This window comes from Nicotiana sylvestris, chromosome 9 (assembly GCF_000393655.2).
Source record: "Nicotiana sylvestris chromosome 9, ASM39365v2, whole genome shotgun sequence".
Classification (NCBI taxonomy): Eukaryota; Viridiplantae; Streptophyta; class Magnoliopsida; order Solanales; family Solanaceae; genus Nicotiana; species Nicotiana sylvestris.
In genome coordinates this window covers 160,208,850-160,217,769 of record NC_091065.1, presented here as the reverse complement: position 1 = coordinate 160,217,769, position 8,920 = coordinate 160,208,850, and positions in this window count along the sequence as shown.

Sequence of the window (8,920 nt, the reverse complement as noted above, 5' to 3'; positions counted from 1 at the left end):
CTCCGAAGAATAAGTAGACACACAGGGATGAAGTGAGCGGACTTGGTCAACCGATCCACAATCACCCAAATAGCATCGAACTTTCTCAAAGTCCATGGGAGCCCAACTACAAAGTCCATGGTGATCCGCTCCCACTTCCACTCCAGAATCTCAATCTGCTGAAGCAACCCACCCGGTCTCTAGTGCTCATACTTAGGAGTGGAAAACGGGCGGGCCGGGTCGGATATGGTTCGGGTCGAAAATGGGTAATTAAAAAATGGATCAATTATCCTACCCGACCCATATTTAATACGGATAAAAAATGGATTTAGCCGGCGGATAATATAGGTTACCCATATTATCCATGACTTCTTGTATATGATCACTTTTGGGAGAATTCTTAGTCTCCCTAACTTGAGGAACCCCCAATTTGAGGCTTTACAAATGTAAACGTTAGACCCATTGGTTATCCATTTTCTAAATGGATAATATGGTTCTTATCCATATTTGACCCGTTTTTAAAAAGTTCATTATCCAACCCATTTTTTAGTGGATAATATGGATGGTTAACTATTTTTTTAAACCATTTTGTCACCCTTACTCATACTTCACCTGCTGACAGTTAAGGCACCGAGCTACAAATCCAACTATATCTTTATTCATCCTCCTCCACCAATAGTGCTGCCTCAAATCCTGATACATCTTCGCGGCACCCGGATGAATGGAATACCGCGAGCTATGGGCCTCCTCCGGAATCAACTCCCGAAGACCATCAACATTGGGTACACAAATCCGACCCTACATCCTCAATACCCTATCATCACCAATAGTCACATCTTTGGCATCACCGTGCTGAACCTTGTCCTTGAGGACAAGCAAATGAGGGTCATCATATTGCCGCTCCCTGATACGATTAAATAAGGAAGACCGAGAAACCAAGCAAGCTAGAACCCGTCTGGACTCCGAAAGATCCAATCTTACAAACTGGCTGGCTAAGGCCTGAACATCCATCGCCATAGGCCTCTCTAATGCTGGAAAATAAGCTAAACTCCCCAAACTCTCCGCCCGGTGACTCAAAGCATTGGCCACCACATTGGACTTGCCCGGGTGATACAAAAAAGTGATATCATAGTCCTTCAGCAACTCTAACCACCTCCCCTGGCGCAAATTTAGATCCTTTTGCTTGAACAGGTGCTGCAAGCTCCGATGATCAGTATAAATCTCACAAGGCACACCGTATAAATAATGGCGCCAGATCTTCAGGGCGTGAAATATGGCGGCTAACTCAAGGTCATGGACCGGATAATTCTTATCATGTACCTTCAGCTGTCTGGATGCGTAGGCAATCACCCTACCGTCCTGCATCAACACCGCTCCGAGGCTAATCCTCGAGGCACACAATAGACCATATAAGACCCCGAACCTGTAGGCAGTATCAAAATTGGGGCTGTAGTTAAAGCTGTCTTGAGATTCTGAAAGCTCACCTCACACTCTTCCGTCCACTGGAACGGAGCACCCTTCCGGGTCAGTCTAGTCATAGGGGCTGCAATCGATGAAAACTCCTCAACAAAACGGCAGTAGTAACCCGTCAATCCAAGGAAACTGCGGATCTTTGTAGCTGAGGATGGTCTGGGTCAACTCTGCACGACCTCTGTTTTCTTCGGATCTACCTGAATACCCTCACTCGATACCACGTGGCTTAAGAATGTCACTGAATCCAACCAAAACTCATATTTCGAGAACTTAGCATATAACTTCTTTTCCCTCATAGTTTGAAGCACAATCCTTAGGTGCTGATCATGATCTTCCCGACTTCGGGAATACACCAGAATATCATCAATAATGACAATGACGAATGAGTCAAGATGCGGCCGGAATACACTGTGCATCAAATGCATAAGGCTCCTGGGGCATTGGTCAGCCCAAATGACATAACAAGGAACTCATAATGACCGTACCAAGTCCTGAAAGCAGTTTTCGGGATATCTGGCTCCCGAATCTTCGACTGATGGTAACCTAAAGTAAATCTTAGAAAACACCCGTGCACCCTGAAGCTAGTCAAACAGATCATCAATACGAGGCAAAGGATAACGGTTCTTCAATGTAACCTTGTTCAACTGGCGATAATCAATACACATACGCATGAACCATTCTTTTTCTTCACAAACAAAATAGGAGCACCCAAGGTGAAACACTAGGCCGAATAAAACCCTTATCAAGCAATTCTTGTAACTGATCCTTCAACTCCTTAAACTCAGGAGGAGCCATACAATACGAAGGAATGGAAATGGGCTGAGTTCCCGGCAATAGATCAATGCCAAAATCAATATCTCTATCAGGCGGCATGCCTGGAAGGTCAGCTGGAAACACATTGGGAAAATACCGTACTACTGGAACTGAATCAACTAAATGAGTATCAATACTGAAATCTCTCACATAGGCTAAATACGCGTCACAACCTTTCTCAACCATACGCTGAGCATTAGTAAAAGAAATAACTCTACTGGGAGTGTGATCTAAAGTATCCCTCCACTCAACACGCAGTACACCTGGCATAGCCAGCGTTACGGTTTTGGCATGACAATCAAGGATAGCATAATGGGGAGACAACCAGTCCATGCCTAAGATAATGTCAAAATCTACCATGCTGAGAAACAATAAATCAGCTCTGGTCTCAAAACCACTAAGAGCAACCAAACACAACCGACTAATGCAGTCCACAACAAGAGAATCTCCCACATGAGTAGAAACATAAATAGGGGAACTCAAAGAATCCCGAGATACACCTAAATGCAGAGCAAAAAAAGAAGGCACATAAGAATAAATGGAGCCTGGATCGAATAGAACCGATGCATCTCTGTGACAAACTAGTATAATACCTGTGATGACAGAATCAGAGGCAACAACCTCGGTACAGGCAGGAAAGTCATAATATTTGGCCTGGCCTCCCCCTCTAGGGCAACCTCTACCTTCCCGACCTCCATCTCTAGCTAGCTGAGCAGGTAGGGTTGCAACTGGAGCTGTAACCATGGCCTGAGAACACTACGGGGCACGCTGTGGCTAAGAAGTCTGTAGAGGTGCACCCCTCCCAAGTCTAGGACAATCCCTCACCATATGGTATATGTCACCACACTCAAAACAAGCTCTGGGAGGATGTGGTAGCTGTGATTGCTCGGGCCAGGTCTGCTGGACTGACCTCTGAAAGCACCCCGCGCAGGAGGTGCGCTAGATACCGGAGGTGAATAACAAGGCTCCTGAGGTCTAGGAGGAGCTGGAATACCACTGGCTGCTAGAAGAGCTGAATGAACAAAGCGACTCATATAACCCCTACCATGACGACCTGCTGCTGGGGCACGGGCACCAGAGAAATGGCCCGACTCTCGAGACCTCTTGGCCTCCCTCTCCTCTCTCTCCCTAGCATGCATACCCTCAATCCTCCTAGCAATGATCACCACATGGTGATAAGAAATGTCCATATCCAACTCAGCAATGCTAGACCTGATGCTGGGAATAAGCCCCACAATAAACTGGCAAACCCTATCGCGAACAGTAGAAACCAAGGCTGGGGCATGTCTAGCCAAACTAGTGTAACAGACAGCATACTCTGAGATAGTCATAGAACCCTGGCGCAAGTGCTCAAACTCTGCTCGCCATGCATCCCTGAGGCTCTGAGGAACATACTCTCTCAGGAACAGATCTGAAAACTGAGCCCAAGTCAGTAAAGCAGCCTCATCCAGACTGTCTAACTCATAGGTGCGCCACCACTCATAGGTGGCTCCTCGAAGCTAGAAGGTAGTGAAGGAAACCCCGCTCCATCCTGATATACCCATGGTACTGAGAATGCGGTAACACACATCTAGAAATCCCAGAGCATCATCCGATGCTAGACCACCGAATACAAGAGGCTTATACTTCTTGAACTTCTCAAGCCTCAACTTCTCATCCTTGGAAGCCGCTGCCCTATCCTCGGGCTGATCTCGGACTACAGGCTATACAGGAATAATATTAGGGACTTGCTCGACATGCACTCGTTTCTCAGGAGTGCGGGCGGTGGGAGTCTGTGCTCCTCCCTCGGCCTGAGACGTAGCTGCGGCAAGGGGAAGAAACCATGCCTGAGCCAAAGTGGTGTACATGCTCATGAACTGCGCCAGAGTCTCCTGAAGTGCTGGAGTAGTAGTAGTAGTGGCTAGACTCCAACTGGAACTGCTTGTAGTACCTCGGCGGCAGCTCGCGCAGGTGCTCTGGTTGTACCACGTGCACGTCCTCAGCCTCTACCCCGACCCCGTCCTATGACTGGTGCAGTAGGGGCGCGGGTGCCTGGTCATCTCGGGTAGTGCATTTCGTCACCATCTATGAGAGAATAAAAGACAGAAGTTTAGAATTGTGATATCAAAATATCGCACGACAAGGAAATCAAATGAAGTAGAATTTTCCTAACAGTTACATAGCCTCTCGTAGATAAGTACAGACGTCTCTATACCGATCAACGAGACTCTAATAAACCAGCTTGTGATTCATGACTCCTATGAACCTAGAGCTCTGATACCAACTTGTCACCACCCCAGTTCACCCTCCGTGAACTGTCATGACAACACCTAGTCTCTACGACTAGGTAAGCCTAACAAATGCGAAAAATAAACGAAACTTGCGGAAGAAATAATTAAAAACCAAAATAACCCAATGAAACAGTATTTAAAATGGCGCTCGGCATATACAATACAACTTCTCAAAAACTAATACACTTTCCCAAAACCCGGAATCTCATGAAACCACAAGCCTTTGAATATCTAACAGTGTCTAACTCCAGAATGTCTAACAAGAACAGAAATACAGAAGGGCTAGTACTTAAAAGCGAGAATAGAAAGAGGCTCCTCGGTCTGCGGACATGGCAGATATACCTTGAAGTCGCTGGAGCAGTCGCCTCGCCTCAAGGGTGATAGGATTGAGTCACAGTACCGGGATCTGCACATGAAAAACATGCACAGAAAGGGCATGAGTGCACCACAGCGGTACTCAGTAAGTGCCAAGCCTAACCTCGATCGGGTAGTCACGATAAAGGTCAGGGCCCTACATTCAACAGTGTAGAACGGAACAGTATAAATAAGTACAACAATAAAAGTAACACAAGATATAAATGGGCAACAACAACTATTACAGAGAAAAGGTAAACACAAAAAGAAATATGGTATAACACCAAAATAACAATTGGGGATCTCCCAGGATACCGTCTTGTAGTCCCAAATATACATATCCAATGGATCTCCTGGGATCCCGTCCCGTAGTCCAACTCATAGTGCGCGAGGATCTACCGGAATCCCATTCCATAGTCCCAAATGTAAACACCCAGTATTGGGGGGAATCTACCGGGTGCATTCCCGTAGTTCCATATAACTGTGCAGGGGGATCTACCGGAATCCCACATCCGTAGTCCCAAAATAAACTGACAAGGGGGGAGCTACCGGAATCTCACATCCGTAGTCCCAATGTAAATACACAGCAACAACAGGAAAATATTCAGAAACGACAAATTTCATATTAAGGCAAACAAGTAATTCTAGCCTAGCATGCTGCACAGAGTTCAGGTAAGGCAGTTTGAACAAGTAAAGCAATTAAGTCACTTAGACATGCTTTCCTAAGTTAACAACATGCTTAATAGTGCAAGTAATAAAACAGGAAAGGAAACATACTAGTAATTACTTGAATGAAAATCGGATTTCCAACAATTAGCACAAGTACACACTCGTCACCTTACGTACAAGGAATTTCAATTACCAAACAAAATCCTAAGGGAAGGTCCCCCACATAAGGTTAGGCAAGCCACTTACCTCGAACCAACTTAAAATCAACTCGAAATCGCGTTCTTGCCACGAGTATTCGACTCCAAATGGCCCAAATTTATTCAATTCAATTGCATAATGTAAATAACACTTCAAGTAACTAATTCTACAATTAAATTCTAAGCTAATACGTGAAATTAGGTAAATTGACCAAAATGCCCCTCGAGCCCACATCTCGGAATCGGGTAAAATCTATATTTTCAGAATTCTCATACTCTCACGAGTTCATACATACCAAAATTATCAAAATCTAAGGTCAAATTCCCAATCAAAAGTCGAATTTTAGGTCTAAGAACTTCTTCCAACTTTTCCTCAATTTTCATCTCCAATCCGAAATTAAATGATGAAGCTAACTATAGCTTGATGGAATATAACTAGAAAGGGTTAAAGAATTGCTACCCACTGATCTCCTCTTCAGTTTCCTCTCAAAATCGCCCTCTCCCGAGCTCCAAATCAAATTTCCAACTTTTGAAACTAAACCCTCGAAACTTCCTATTTTCTGCCCAGAAATCCCGCATCTGCGGTCCAACAATCGCATCTGCGATACCGCTTCTACGGTCGGGGAACTGCTTCTGCGGTTCTCACTTAAAAACTCCGTCTCGCACCTACGACCCAAAATCCGCATCTGCGGTCACGCAGGTGCGGTTCCTTATGCCGCTTCTGCGGTTCCTGGCCCCCTTCCTCATTTCCGCTTCTACGACCACTGAGCCGCTTCTGCAGTGCCGCACCTACAGTCCCATACTTCCAGGTGCGGTTATGACAGAAAATTAGCAGCTGAAGTTGCAACTCCAAACTCCAAAAATCCTTTCGTCAACCATCCGAAATCATCCCGAGGCCCCCGGGACCTCAACCAAAAGCACCAACAAGTCTAATGCCACTGTCCAAACTTGTACCAATTCTTAAAACACCTAAAACAATATCGAAACGACGAATCAACCACGGATTCAAGCCTAAGAATTCCAAAACTCTAGAAATACGCTTTTGATAAAAAAGTCTATCAAACCTCGTCCGAATGATCTAAAATTTTGCACACACATCACATTCAACACTACGGAGCTACTCCAACTTTCGGAATTTCATTCTGACCCTCGGATAAAAATCTCACTATCGAACCGGAAACTTCAAAATTCGACCTTTTGGCATTTCAAGCCTAAATTAGCTACGGACCTCCAAAACACAATCCGAACACACCCCTAAGCTTGAAATCACCCAATGGAGTTAACGGAACAATCAGATTTTCATTCCGAGGCCGTCTTCACACTGTTCTGACTACGGTCAACTTTCCAACACTTAAGCTCTCATTTAGGGACTAAGTGTCCCAAAACTCTCCGAAACTCAAACCCGAACATCCCGGCAATTCAAAATAGCAGAAATAAACACGGAGAAAGCAGATAACAGGGGATCGGGGCGTAAATTCTTAAGACGACCGGCCGGATCGTCACAGTCGTCGAGTAGAGTACTCAATTAGGCGGATGTATTTAGTAAGCGGAATATTATCTTGTAAGGTGGTTTCTATACAGGCTTGTGGAAGTGTTTCACAAGCAGAATGCAAGAGTACTTCGGATTAGGACCTGCATGCTAAAGCTATTCTTTTAGCTGCTTTTTTGCTACACTAGAAGTCTATCTTTACTCTATTAGGGAATGCTGTCGCCTTCTTTGCCTCGCAACTGAGTCTGCCAAGAAGGTTATTTGAAGGTAATAGCCTCAGAATGTCTGAACAGTGGTACTTTTGTTATCCAAGTTCTTATCATGTGTTGGGAAATCTGGAGTACCTCTTCTGCTAGTATTCGGCTGGGCTTTTGTGTCTTTTGCTGGTAAATATTTTTCTGAATCTGATATGTTCATTACTGTTTGGTTAGTCTTTACACCTTTTTCCTGACGATTAAGTTGAATTAGTTGAGAGAACAGAAGAATATACTCGTATTGTTTCTTTAGTTTGATCGAGTTTGGATGTTATGAACAATAGTTTCTGATGTTACACTAGTAATGTAGTGCAAATTGAACGTAAGTGTGGTCTAGTAATTTATGAAAACTATGAGAAATTAGGATTTGTTTTAGTAGAGATAAAGATGATTGACATTTTCGCTTATTGCATTCATCAAGGCTGTCCTGTTTTAAGATCAACAACTTATGTTACGCGCTAATCAAATAAGAGTTTAATCTATATACTGATGGCATAAAAGATATTTACACAATTAAGTCACTCAAAAACGTATATATGTATCTCTATGATAAGCATGAGTTAATAACTTTATAAAAGGTTACCAACTTGCCATCACAAATTAAATTGCATTGATGCGGAAGAATCTTTACACTGTATGTACATGTAGGTTACGTTCTTAAGAAAAATGGTTGTCAAGATTCAGATACTACTTCCTTCTGTCAGTTTTATTTGTTGCTTTAGCCAAACAAATTTGATCTAAAATAATTGTCGATTTAGGAAACCCAGAAGGAGCTTCTTGCTCCAACAAACGGTCTATAAGTTTATTTATAAAAGTCTTACCAATTCAACAAAAAAAAAGGTCTGAGGAGAGATAAAAGGTGATTTAGTAAAATAACCCTTGCAATCAATACTATGAAATAATTTTTATTAATGAATATGTCAAAATCATAACTATAAATAAAAAGGACAGAGGATTATATACTTCAAGAGATTAAAACTTCAAGGTGAAAAAGTACAGGTCTTTCTGACATTAAGAACACCCAAAAGCTGATTATTGTATTTCATTGCATTCCGAGGCTTAATCTCATTGATGACAAAAAGGATTGTTGCGGTAGCAATAAGAGATGGAGGATAATGCACAAGCCTAGAATCTGCATTCAGTATTTATGGAGATATTACTAATTATCAAGTGGTAATCAAAGTTTAGAACAATATTCACATCCTATATGTCCAAAGAAACATGATCAGGTAGGAGCTATGATGCTTTGATTCTCCAAAATTGTCATCGGCTGTGTGACGCATCTTCCACCGGCACCGCGACGGCGGAGGATTCGTGTCATGACTCAACTCCCATCGGGGCCGCGATGGCGCCTAACATTAATATCCAGGCAAGCCAACAATCACATATTAACTTAAATTTTGAATAAACATGGTTTAATAA